Source organism: Carcharodon carcharias, chromosome 17 (assembly GCF_017639515.1).
Source record: "Carcharodon carcharias isolate sCarCar2 chromosome 17, sCarCar2.pri, whole genome shotgun sequence".
NCBI classification, from domain to species: Eukaryota; Metazoa; Chordata; class Chondrichthyes; order Lamniformes; family Lamnidae; genus Carcharodon; species Carcharodon carcharias.
The window spans coordinates 67,689,120-67,701,526 of NC_054483.1; the positions used below are offsets into that span (position 1 = coordinate 67,689,120).

The window sequence follows — 12,407 nt, forward strand, 5'->3', positions numbered from 1 at the left end:
TCTAAGTATTGGGCTTCATTAAAACATTAGTGACATTTTACCAAGATCTAAGCTGTTCTTTAGCAATTTCTTTTGGAAACAGCCGGCGACTTAAGTCGTTAAATGATTTCCATGGTGAAGATGACAGGATCCTATTGAATTGACTTTTGGATGTGTCGAAGGTGTTGGCAAAAGTTGTGGATTTAATAAATTTTCAGGCCAAATAAAGTAATGCTTATTTTAAAATGCAGATAGTAGAAGGATTAACTCATTCTTTTGAGGACCATTTTAAAAGTTCTGCATAAAAGCTTTTTTAGAATCAATCAGCACTTAAAAGCCTAGATTTGAATTCCTTTTTGATACTTAGAAGTATGTTTATACACAATATTACGCCAATCCTATCAATCTGATTATATCAATGGGTATTTAAAACAAACTGGATTGTATTTGTGATAAATTACTGATGCAATCAACACTTCCCCTCTATCTTATGACTATGGTAGAAGATTCCATGGAAGCAATCAAAATTGTAATATTCCACAACTTAGAATTTCCTCAGTGTGGTATTCCAGAAGTGAGAAGTCTCCCAAATTCCCTCAGTCACTGCTGAATTAACTAATCCCATCAGAGCCAGTAATATGGGCAGAACAATTCCTGCTTCTGCAGGAATATCAGTTCATGTTCCACTAGCTATTGCTGAAACCAACTTGTGTCTCTTTGTGTGTATCTGTGTGTGCACGTCTGTGCGTATGTATGTGTGTCTGTGTTTGTACCTGTGTGTGTGTCTGTGGAGTGGGCACAGGATCAGATGGCTCAGACTCAGGATCAGCTTTCCTTCAATCACTGTCTGGGTTCACAGAAGAATATCTACTCGAGTAAGTAAAAGTAAATGCCAATGGAATTGCACCCCTTTGTTGGTTTGGGAAAGAGGGCAAAAAAACCTTTTTAAATTCCTCAGTTCCTAAATTTATTTTTAAATGGTGATAATTCCAATGAGCTGTGGTATAATCTGTATCATTACAATAGATAGCCTTTTGAAATTTTATATCAAACAACAGAGTTGAATGTTTCGATATTTAATCATGTGGAGATAATTTTAAAAGCCTGCACTGGCAGCAGACAGTCTCATCAATCAACAGCATATTGGAAATATTGGTTTTCACTAGTAGGAAAATCATGATGCTGTCTGCACTTGAATGTCTGAAGTTCATGGCCAGCTACTGTGACTCCATGGGCTCATAAAATCAGCTCGTATTCCAGTGACAGGGCAGTATTCAATTTAGCTGTAGTACTATGAATGCTCAGACAACGCTTATTATTATTCGTGCGATTTGTGGTTCATTTTTAAAAAAGCAAAACACTGTGAAGGCTGGAAATTTGAAATAAAAAAGAACATTCTGGAAACATTAGGCAGGCCAGGCAGCATTCCTGGAAAGTAATGTTTCAGGTTGATAGCTTTTTGAAATGGTTTCAATGCTGCCTGACGAGAGTGTTGTCAACATTTTCTGTTTATAAGGATTTCATTTTCATTGGTTTAATTGATAAGGTGCCACATCAAAGATTATTGCGGAAAATAAAAGCTCATGGTGTAAGGGGTAACATATTGGAATGGATTGAAGATTGGCTGGCTGGCAGAAAACAGAGAGTACGCTTAAATGGGTCTTTGATTGGCAGGATATGACTAATGGAGTCCTGCAGGGGTCTGTGCTGGGGCCTCAACTTTTTACAATTTATATCAATGAATTAGGTGAGGGGAACAATGGCTTGGTGGCTAAATTTGCAGATGACACAAAGATAGGTAGGAAATTTTGTGAAGAAGACAAGGAGTTTGCAGATGGATATACATAAGTTGAGTGAATGGGCAAAAGTCTGGCAGATGGAGTATAATGTGGAAAAATGTGAATTTGTTCACTTGGCAGAAAGAATAAAAGAGTAACAGAAATTGACTGCAGAATTCCAAGGGGCATAGGGATCTAGGTGTTCTAGTGCATGAATCACAAAAAGTTAGTATGCAGGTACAACATGTGATCAAGAAGGCTAATCGAATGCTCCCCTTTATCATGGGAGTAATTGAACACAAAAGTAAGAATAAAAGCAAAATACTGTGAATGCTGGAAATCTGAAACAAAAATAAAAATAGCTGGAAAAACTCAGCAGGTCTGACAGCATCTGCGGAGAGGAACACAGTCAATGTTTCGAGTCTGCATGACTCTTCATCAGAACTGAGGAAATATAGAAATGAGGTGAAATATAAGCTGGTTGATGTGGGGGTGGGACAGCTAGAGCTGGATATAGGGCCAGTGATAGGTGGAGGCAAAGAAGAGATTGCCAAATATGTCATAGACAAAAAGACAAAGGGTTGTTCATGGTGGTGATATTAGCTAAGTAATGTGCTACCCACTCCCACTAGGGCTATCTGTTACTTCTATCACTGCTTGTTTGTCCCTAAAACCACACCCCCCCTCCACTTCTCTCTCTCTCTCTCTCTGCCCCCCCCCCACCACCACACACCTTAAACCAGCTTATATTTCAACTCTTTCTTGGACTCGAACTCAAGTTCTGTCGAAGGGACATGAGGACTCGAAACGTCAACTCTTTTCTTCTCCGCCGATGCTGCCAGACCTGCTGAGTTTTTCCAGGTAATTCTGTTTTTGTTTTGGATTTCCAGCATCCGCAGTTTTTTTGTTTTTATTTTTATATCTGTTACTTGCTCATCCTGCTTTCTACCCTTAATGTCCGCAATAATCTTTGATGTGGCACCTTATCAACTAAACCAATGAAAATGAAATCCTTATAAACAGAAAATGTTGACAAGGGTGAGGGGTGACTGGATTGAAGTATATAATATCCCAAATGGTCTTGGCAAGGTGGATGTGGAAAGGATATTTCCTCTTGTGGATGAGTCCAGAACTAGGGGCCACTGTTTTAAAGTTAGAGGTTGCCCTTATAGGACGTAGATGAGAAAAATGTTTTTCTGAGGGTTATGCAACTTTGGAGCTCTCTGCCTCAGAAGGCAGTGAAAATGGGGTCACTGAATATTTTTAAGGCAGAGGTAGATAGGTTCTTGTTAGGCAAGGGAGTTAAAGGTCGTCAGCATAGATGAGAATGTAGAACTTGAAACACAAACAAACCAGCCATGATCTTATTGAATGACGGAGCGGGCTCGAGGGGCTGAATGGCCTTCTTCTTCTACTTCGTATGTTCGTAATTGAGTATAAAATGATCTGGGCATCACAACTCAGCAGGTATGGTTTTCCGTTAAGAAATGATGCACCTGTGGCACTCCTTGGAAGGTGTGTGGAATTATTGCCTGGAACATAGTCTTCCTGGCTGGTTTGCTGGCACCTTTGCTATATCTTCATTGGCATACACTCTGCTATGTCTTTGTCATCCTAATTATTGAGATACATGTTAGGGGCTCGTTCCAGATGAATGCTGTGAGGCATGCAACGGAGAATAGTTATCCTGGAAACCCTTGGGGGGGTTAGGCTGTAAGGCTGCCCCTCATTCATCGATACAAGTAGAGCACTGTTTCAAGATACGAATGGCACATTTGTTCTGATTCAAACATGAGCTTTATTGCATACATCATGATTAGTTCATGTGTGTCATGAACTATTTCTTAAATATTTCTTAAAGGGGAAACCACATCTGTCAAATAATGACACCCAAACCACTTTGTCCTGTATTTTAATCCTTAGGGTGGGATTTCCTGGCCCCGCCCACCATCAGAATCATCCAGTCCTTTCGAAAGTCGATGGTCGCTTGGTCGCCAAATCTCCCATGGCAGATCCTGCCATGATGGCGCTGGAAAATCCCAGCCTTAATTCCTCAAACACACCTATGTCAAAGTCAAGTGCAGAGCATTTATTTCCTATTTTGCAAATGGATGCATGTTGGCAACTGGAGTTAATATCGCACTTTCCCCTTGGTGCTTGTGCATAGTTTAATGGGCAGGATCTTCCCCCCATTGTGGGTGTTGTGCGGGAGCAGGCGCAAGCGGACAGGTTCACAATCGGCACCCCCAGTCGGGGGCATGCTGCCATTTTACGTGGGTGGGCCAATTAAGGCCTGCCCAGCATGACGTCTGCCAGGAAGCTCTATGCGCTCCCTGTGCAGGCGAGGGAGGGGAGGGATTCCCTGAGTGGGGAGTGTGCTCTTTTGCGCATGCAAAGTGCTGCCTCAGGGAGATTGGCTCAGGTTTAAAAGTTTCAATAAAGAAGGGGGAAAAAATTACTGACATGTCCACTCATTTGGCACTGTCACATGAGCTGGGACATGTCAATTTCTTTTATTTAAACATTTTATAAAAATTTTAATACCCTCATGAAACCTCATCCTGCCCATGGATAAGGTTTCATGTTTTTTCAGAAGCTCCACTGGGCTCCCGGCCTACCCGCCAATCTTAGGGTTGGATGGGCAAGTCCATTAATCATGTTAATTAATTTTTTAATGGTCTTAATAGGCCTTTGACAGTTCGGCGGGCACGCAGCCGTATCTAAATGACGCGAGGTGACATCAGGATGCACACCCGACATCACCCTATGTTATTTTACCCCAACCCCCACTCGCCCACCGGAATATGCAGCCCAATGTGTCTGACATCTAATCTAGCACTCCTTTTAATTAAGGCAAAGTATGTTGGCTGGCACCAGGATTTCACCTATGCTTTCTTGTGATCCCGATGACTGTAGACATCTTTGGGCTGTGTGTTGTAAGGGATCTTTATGAAAGTTAGAAACATCTGAGACATTGTCACATGCTTAAGCTATCTCTTCCCATGCCTACTGCAGCAGGAGCTTCTAAGGAAATAGCTATCAGTCTCTTTAAGCATGTGCCATCTCTGCTAAGTCTTTACAAATGGATTCTGCAAGATGCCAAGAATGGCATTTGCTAAGTCCTTGCAGATGCCATTCTTGGCAAATGCAAATGGCTTCTATTCGGTCAACAACGCCTTTATTTACAGCAAGTTGGTGAGTGAACAGCTAGCTTTGTCTTCCCAATGCCATGTTAATTGATGGGCTGTTCATATTTGCAGCTCACAATGCTTCAGCGTATCTGATGCTGCTCTGTGCATTACAGTTGAGCCACTCTGCAGGACTGCCATCCCAAACTTTCGTCAACAGACTGAAAATAGGAATATCCTGGGTAAAACAGCATGAGAGACCCCCCAAAAAACTTTTAATAATCCAAAATTAGTGCAAGAATTTCAGACTGTTGTGTTTCATTTTTTGCACTTTGAATTTTCTGAGGCTATAATTTGTGAATTATTGCTACCTGGAGAAGTTTTCAGGCAGGCCACACTTCTGAACAGCAGGAAGTATGAGCATGCCAGCAAAAGAATGTTATAGTTGCTATGGTGAAAATTGATTTTGCAGAAGATCTTGTTAGACTTTGAGCTTTTTAAATGTGCAGTTTTAGGTATATATTGGGCTGGAGCTCTATTTTAAAATTTTTATCATCTTGTTACTGATTATTGCAAATTTATCTGTTTACATATCTTGTGAGATATTTTCCAAGCATTACTTTCTCTAGAATGCATATTAAATTTTTCAGTCATTCAAACAGGATTGTCTTCATGAAGAAATATTCAACAAAACATTTTCTCTTTCGAATAATCCAAAATCGTCAACTATGGTTTTCATCACAGCGGTTTACATGCAAGTGGCATGCAAGTCAACGATATAATTTATGCCATTATATTGTATGTGTAACAACTAATGAGGAAAAACTTTTCCAGAAAAGCGGTTTTCCCAAAAATCCAATATACACCCCTTTCCCGTTGGAATGACTGGAAAATTGCTAGGGACCAGATATGGTAGATCTTGGTTTCACTTAAAGAATTGTGTGAGCCATGGCCCAGGGCATGTACTCCCAGAAGCAGGATTTCCTGCATTCCTCAGTGGGATGCAGATTATGGTCATTGGAGGTAGATCGCCAAGCCAGCAGTTGTGGAGTTCAGGCTATGATGTGGCCTCGGCATCTGAAGCTTTAGGAAGCTAATTTGTTTTGAATTTTTACAGTACTTCTAGTTGCAAGGGCACCTGAACCCTCTAAACCTGAAAAGTCCACTGAGGGTTGTGAGCTTTTTTAATGTGCAATTTTAGGTATACATTGGATTGGAGCTCTATTTTAAATGGAATGTTATCTTGTTTCTGATTATTGCCAATTTACCCGTTTACATATCTTGTGAGATATCTTCCAAGCATTATTTCCTCTTGAATGCTTATTAACTTTTTCAGCAGGATTATCTTCATGAAGAAGTGTTTAACAAAGCCTAAAATGTCTGGCATCACTGGTACATAGATTTTCAGATGCCATCTACCTTTAGAGGGTTAAATTCTTCTATGGTATAAAGTTGGTAAAGTGTTTTTGTTCACTTTTGGTGCCTAATTTTCCAATAGTTTTCAGAAATAGTTGGAACAATGGAATATCACAGTTCCTATCAGCCTTGATAAATGTGATCCTGTCATATTTTTAATTTGGGCAGAGAAATGCTTGTTGTCCTGCATGCTATTTGTGTTTGTCAAAGCGAATGCTTCCTTCATTGCTTTGCACATTCTTCAATTACTTGCAAGAATTTTCTTTGCCCAATGTTAAAAGCTTGAGAGGTTGATTTTGTTAAGACACTGCCAATGTATTTAACATTTACTGACAATTAATCACAGTTAAAACAATGATACAAGCAGCTCTGCACTAATCAGATTCATTGAAAAATATATCAAATGCAGGACCTTCTATGTTAATAGAAGAAAAGGTTTGTAATATTCTTTCTTTGTAAGTCAGATATTGCATTTGTAAAACTATTAGATTTTGCATGCTTTTTGATTTACTGTAAATGCAATGCAACCTGCCACTGGGCTTGTGCATCCCCATTTTGCATGCTACAGATTTGCCTTGTTTATGTTTTTCTGAAGCAAGAGAATTATGGGACACCAAGCTGGAGCTTACACTAATGTACGAATATTGGTTGCATTTATTACCAACCAAAAGCAGCAATGGCAAATTGCAAGTCTGTGGATTGAGCCGATCCAATAGCCTTTGTTCATTTTGTGGTGTTCTATGAACAGGCATCTCAAATCATCACAAGGATTAAGACCATAGATTTCAATAAAATTCCAGTAGGAAAGAATAAGGAAAAACTAAACAGGAGAAAGCAGTGTTTTCTGTGAGAACTGATGTAATGCATCTTCTGAACATTACACAATCCATTTTCCAGTTCACAATGGAAATGAGTAATCAACTAATCAGTTTAATATTCAGTTTATTTATTTTTCTTTATCCATTTTATATGCGTATTCAAATTGGGATATACCTTATTTTGAAACTGTGTGCCTCATGGTTCTAAATTCCCCCAAGATGGGAAATATCCTCTCAGCATCTACTCTGCAAGCCTCCTCAGAATCTTATATGTTTCAATAAGTTCACCTCTCATTCTTCTAACAGATTTTTGGGTTCTTTTCAATGTTACTCGCACATCATCTCTTTTTGCTCTTCTTACATCCTTTCTCAATATTCCCTGCACTCTCAGTATTCTACCTGGTTCTTGATTCTATTCTGGACTGGACATTTGCCATAAACCTTTTTCTGTTTTATTTTAGCCACTTCATCGTTCAGCAAGTCCTGGCTATAGATGCCCTATCTTTCCTCCTCATGGGAATATGCTTGGCTTGTACCCATATCACCTTCACTCTGAAGGCCTCTGCTCATTTACTGTTTTCCTGGCAAATATTTGTTTCTAGTCCACCTGTGCTGTATCTCTTTTCAAATCACTAAAAGTGGCTCTCTTTCAGTTAGGTATGTTCACCTTTGACTTATCTGTGCCCCTTTCCATAACTATATAAACCTAATTATATAATGATCACTACCAACCTGCTGTTCTCCTGCTGCAACACAGTTCACTTGCCCTGCTTCATTCACAAGAACTAGATCCAGCACTGCTTCCTTTCGCATCATTAATATAAGAATAATTATGAGATTTAGCACTGAGAACTGATTTTTTTTTGCACAAAGGTTTATGAAGGTTGTAATGTGCTACCAGATTTAGTAGTTGAAGCAGAAGCCATGTCAACATTTAAGAAAAGGTTGAAGGATAGGAAGCGCATTAAAGGAAATGAGAATTGAGCTTACGTGGAGGATAACTGCCAACATAAACTGGCTGGACTAAATCACAGTTCCTATGTTGTAATATCTATGTAATAGAATATTAGAATAATAGAATAAAGGATATTACCTGATCAAAAACAGGCCTTTCAGTGCTTTTTGTTTGGTCTTAGCAAACAGGAAGAAGTGGTATAGAGGATCTCAGAGAAAACCGTGAATTGTTAACTGTAATCAACAAATCTTACATAACTTGGATGACTGTGCTTGTGAAGGAGAGTAAGAATACATGAAAACAAGTACAATTTTGTAATTGTTTTAGCTCAAGATATTTACTGAAATTATGTGCAAGGAATAATTTAACTTGTTTGTTTACTGAAGCAAATCAGGGGAGCATTCTTATCCTCAAAGCTGACCCTTATATAAGACTGTAGTTATTCTGTAACGGAGTTCTCATACCAGTATCTGTGGAGTGCAATGTGCAGTCAGCAGACTAGAATTATACCGCTGACTATGCATCACTGTCAGTCACACTGCAATTAGCTATGGAGGAGAACTGCAGGGAGGTAACTATTTTGTCTTGGTAGCTACATTTTAATTTCATGCTCGTGAATTTCTTTCTTTGGAGTTCATTGCAGAATGAAAGTTTCCTACTTCAAAATATATGACAAAGAAAAAATTCTTGTGATGAATATACACACTAGCTCGTAGATTTTGCTTGAATAATATTTAAAGCAAGATTGCGAAGATAATTTTCTGATTTCATGCTCCAGGGGATAGCTTTGGCCACTGGGAGCATGTGTTGAAAATTAAGTCACAAATGAACATGATTTTCTGAATATCCATATCAAAAACTGCAAAATTGTGTACCTGAATTTCCATTTTGTGTCCAAGTACCTAAAACACCCAAGAAGGATTGTAAAGTCAAACAATGATCCTTTGTATCAGACATTTTTGAATGCATGCAAACTTTGTTTTTAGCCTGCTGACTAACAATTCCTTTATTTTGACTTACTTATGTTGATTTGGTATTTTCACTTGATAGTTTCACCTGAAAGTGAAGTGAAACATTGGTCGATTTTCTTTAAAAGAATAATGCAAACTCTTTTATCGCAATACTTCTCATACCAGTATCTGGAAGTACCCATGCTTTTATCCCTGGTCTCAGCAAGAGTGTTTGAAGAACACTCCAAAGAGTGCTCTTGTGCATAGTTGCCTGTTGTGTACTGTGGCTTGCCATAGTCATGTTACCTCTGATGTAATTCTTTTGCGAGTAAAGGATTGAGGCAGTAGCTGTTTTACCCACCACATGGAAGATGGTGTCAGGAGTGCACAGATAAATTAGAGTGGATTTTGGTAGCTGTAAGGGAGCCAGGTGCTGTAAGAAACAGCAGAGAATAATTAAAGCTTCAGTCTGCAACTTTGAAAAGGACGTTGACTGCTGGGTGAGTCAGTATAGCTTTGAATATTCCGGTACCAGCTCCTATGGAGGTGAAGGCTGATTTGAGAATGAATTGGAAATTCTTCCAGTCTCATTGGCAGAAATGTGAAATTGCCTCAGAGTTGAACAAGAAATTTAAACAAATAAGAGTAGCACTCTGTTATCAGTGCTGGGGAAAGAGTGATACTAGCTGTATAGCACCCCAGACTTTACTGAGGTGCAGAAAAGCCAGTCTTCTGAAATTTTGGAGGCCTTGATGACCCACTTTGAACCCTCTAATGCTATTTTTGAACGCTATGTGTTCAATATCAGAGCTCAGGAAGAAGGGGAGAATAATGATCAGTATGTGACTACACTGAGACGTCTAGCTGAATCTTGTTAGTTTGAGCAACTGAAGGGCGATCTGATCAAAGATAGGATTGTCTTAGGAATGAGAGATCCTGCCATAAGAGTATGTATGCTGAGAAGAGAAACTTACTCACAAGAAAGCTATTGACATGTACAGAAGCTCTGAATTGATTATTTATCAGTTGAAGAGCATTGGTGGGAGGACTGACGAAGTTTTGCACTATGAAGAGGGGCAGTTCAGGCCTTCCAAGCACAAGACAATGGAGAAAAAGAAGAATTATCTACAGAAGGGCCAGTAGAAAGATCAAGGCCAGAGTACTGGATGTAAATAATGCAGAGGGCACTACACAAAAGCAAGTCTGGCTTGAGGAAAGCAGTACTCTAACTGTAAGAAGATGAATCACTTTGCACGCAAGAGTTTTGCTGGAAAGAAGAAAAGCAAGCCTATTAGGATGGTTGCTGGAAAGATGTCAGACAATGATTCTGATGGATAACTGAACAGGCTGGAAGAGGTTGGCATTATAAAGTCTCAAGGTTAAAAACTGCTTTGTGACTATTGGAATAATGACTGCAGAAGGAGAGCTTCAAGGTAACGTGAAGCACCAGACAGACACTGGTGCTACGAGCAACATCACAGGCTGAATTTTTCCATTGACAGGATAATTAAAACAATTAAAGGACCTGCCCATCCAACCTTAAGGTTGGTGGACAGACCAGGAGCCCCGGCGGGCTTCTGAAAAAACATGAAACCTCATTCACCGGCGGGATGAGGTTTCATGTCCATTTTTTAAAAAGTTTAATAAAGTTTTTGTGCACTTCATTAACATATCCCATCTCGTGTGACATTGTCACATGAGGGGGACATGTTAATGATATTTTTATTTTTCAATTTTAAACTTTGAAAACCTTTCAGCGATCTCCCTGAGGCAGTACTCAGGGAGATGTGTGCTCTTTCACTCGCATGTGCGAAAGAGTGCACTCTCGCATTTGGGGAATCCCCCCGCCCGCACAGGAAGCGCATAGCTCTTCCCGTCAGGTGTCACGCTGGGCGGGCCTTAACTGGCCCGCCCACTTAAAATGTTGGCGGGACCCATTTCAGCGGCGGCAATCGACTGCCCACCCGCCGCCGAGTCGGTCGGGCCCGCCCGCCTGTCAAGCGCAAAATTCAGCCCCATGAGTTTCACAGACCTGTGTGAAGTTGCTCAAGATGGTGACCCAAAAATGAAGCAGAAGGTAAAATTGAGGCTATATGATGGAATGATGCTCATCCCAAGAGGGAAAACTAAGCTGAGAGCCCAATGCAATGGGAAGAAAGAAGATCTACAATTCCAGATAGTAAACCCTAAGCAAAATCCCTTCATCTCAGCTCATACAGGTCAAAAGCTTGGACTGGTAATCCTCCATGTACCAGAAGAGATTTGCAGTATTTCACATAGCACCAAGCCTTTGTCTGCTGAACTGATCCTGACGAATTACAAAGATGTTTTCACAGGTCATCCTAGTGAATATCAACTTGAAGTAGCTAAGAATGTGAAACCAGCTCAGCATCTGCCACAGAGAGTTCCAGCTACTCTCAAGTCCAGCTTGATAGCCAAAGTAGAAGAGCTTGAAAAGGTGGGAGTATTCAAGAAAGTGACAACTCCTACAGACTGAAATAGCAGCGTGATAGTAGTGAAAAACTTGGGAAGCTGAGAGTGCAAGCATTCAACACAACACAAGTCAGCCCACTTGGCAACTTGTAACCTGTGTAAAGCAGTTATCACCTCACTCATACATAGTGAAAGTGAAACTGCTGCTTCACAGCAGACTGTTGATGAGGAAGAGCTGATTTCGCCAACTGAATAAGGAATGGACAACCATCAGTCCCAGAGGTTAACTTCTCCCCAAAAAATGAAACAGATTAGCAGCAATACTTGCCACAGCAATGAAATTCCTGGGAGAGGCAAAGTCACCCAGGAACCAGCAGACACCAGATGAACAACCAGTAACAACCTGCACAAGTACCATTAGAAGACCTGAAAGCTTTAAAGATTATGTGTACAATCCATGTGTAGAGATAGAGGAAAGTAAGACAGACTATAATGAACAGCTTTCTGTTTGCACGTGATGACGTCCTTTATAGTTATATATACTATGTGGGTAACGTGCAACTGCAAATTATAGTGTGGCTCCTGCCAGTGCAAGATGGCCACCGATACCTGTCTGCTCATGCGCGCTTGTCCACGGATGCGTAGCAACCAATGACATCATTTGCAGGAGAGGCAGTGCTGGTTGGATTTTATTTGAATCCTAAAGCTGTTCACCCAATTTCTGAGCCCTACAGCGGGTGGGCAGTCAGGGCATTGCCTCCCCGCAGTTTCCAGGGATGGGGAATTAGGGGAGGCTTCTGATCCACCCGTTGATGGCTGCAATTCGATTCACAGCTCCATGGCTTATTCCCTTTGACAGACCTGGATTAAGGGGAAGATTCTCCAGAGTGTGAGATTCAGAAACTGCGAGGAGGCCGCAATTGCAAACAGTATAAAGAAACTGTTTCTCC

The 12,407-nt window shown here is 40.5% G+C and overlaps 1 protein-coding gene across 3 annotated transcripts in view; it reads left to right on the forward strand.

The window, feature by feature from the left end:
- hspa12a (heat shock protein 12A) overlaps window positions 1-12,407 on the forward strand; it is a 161,789-nt gene that overhangs the window by 131,490 nt on the left and 17,892 nt on the right. The window lies entirely within an intron of this gene.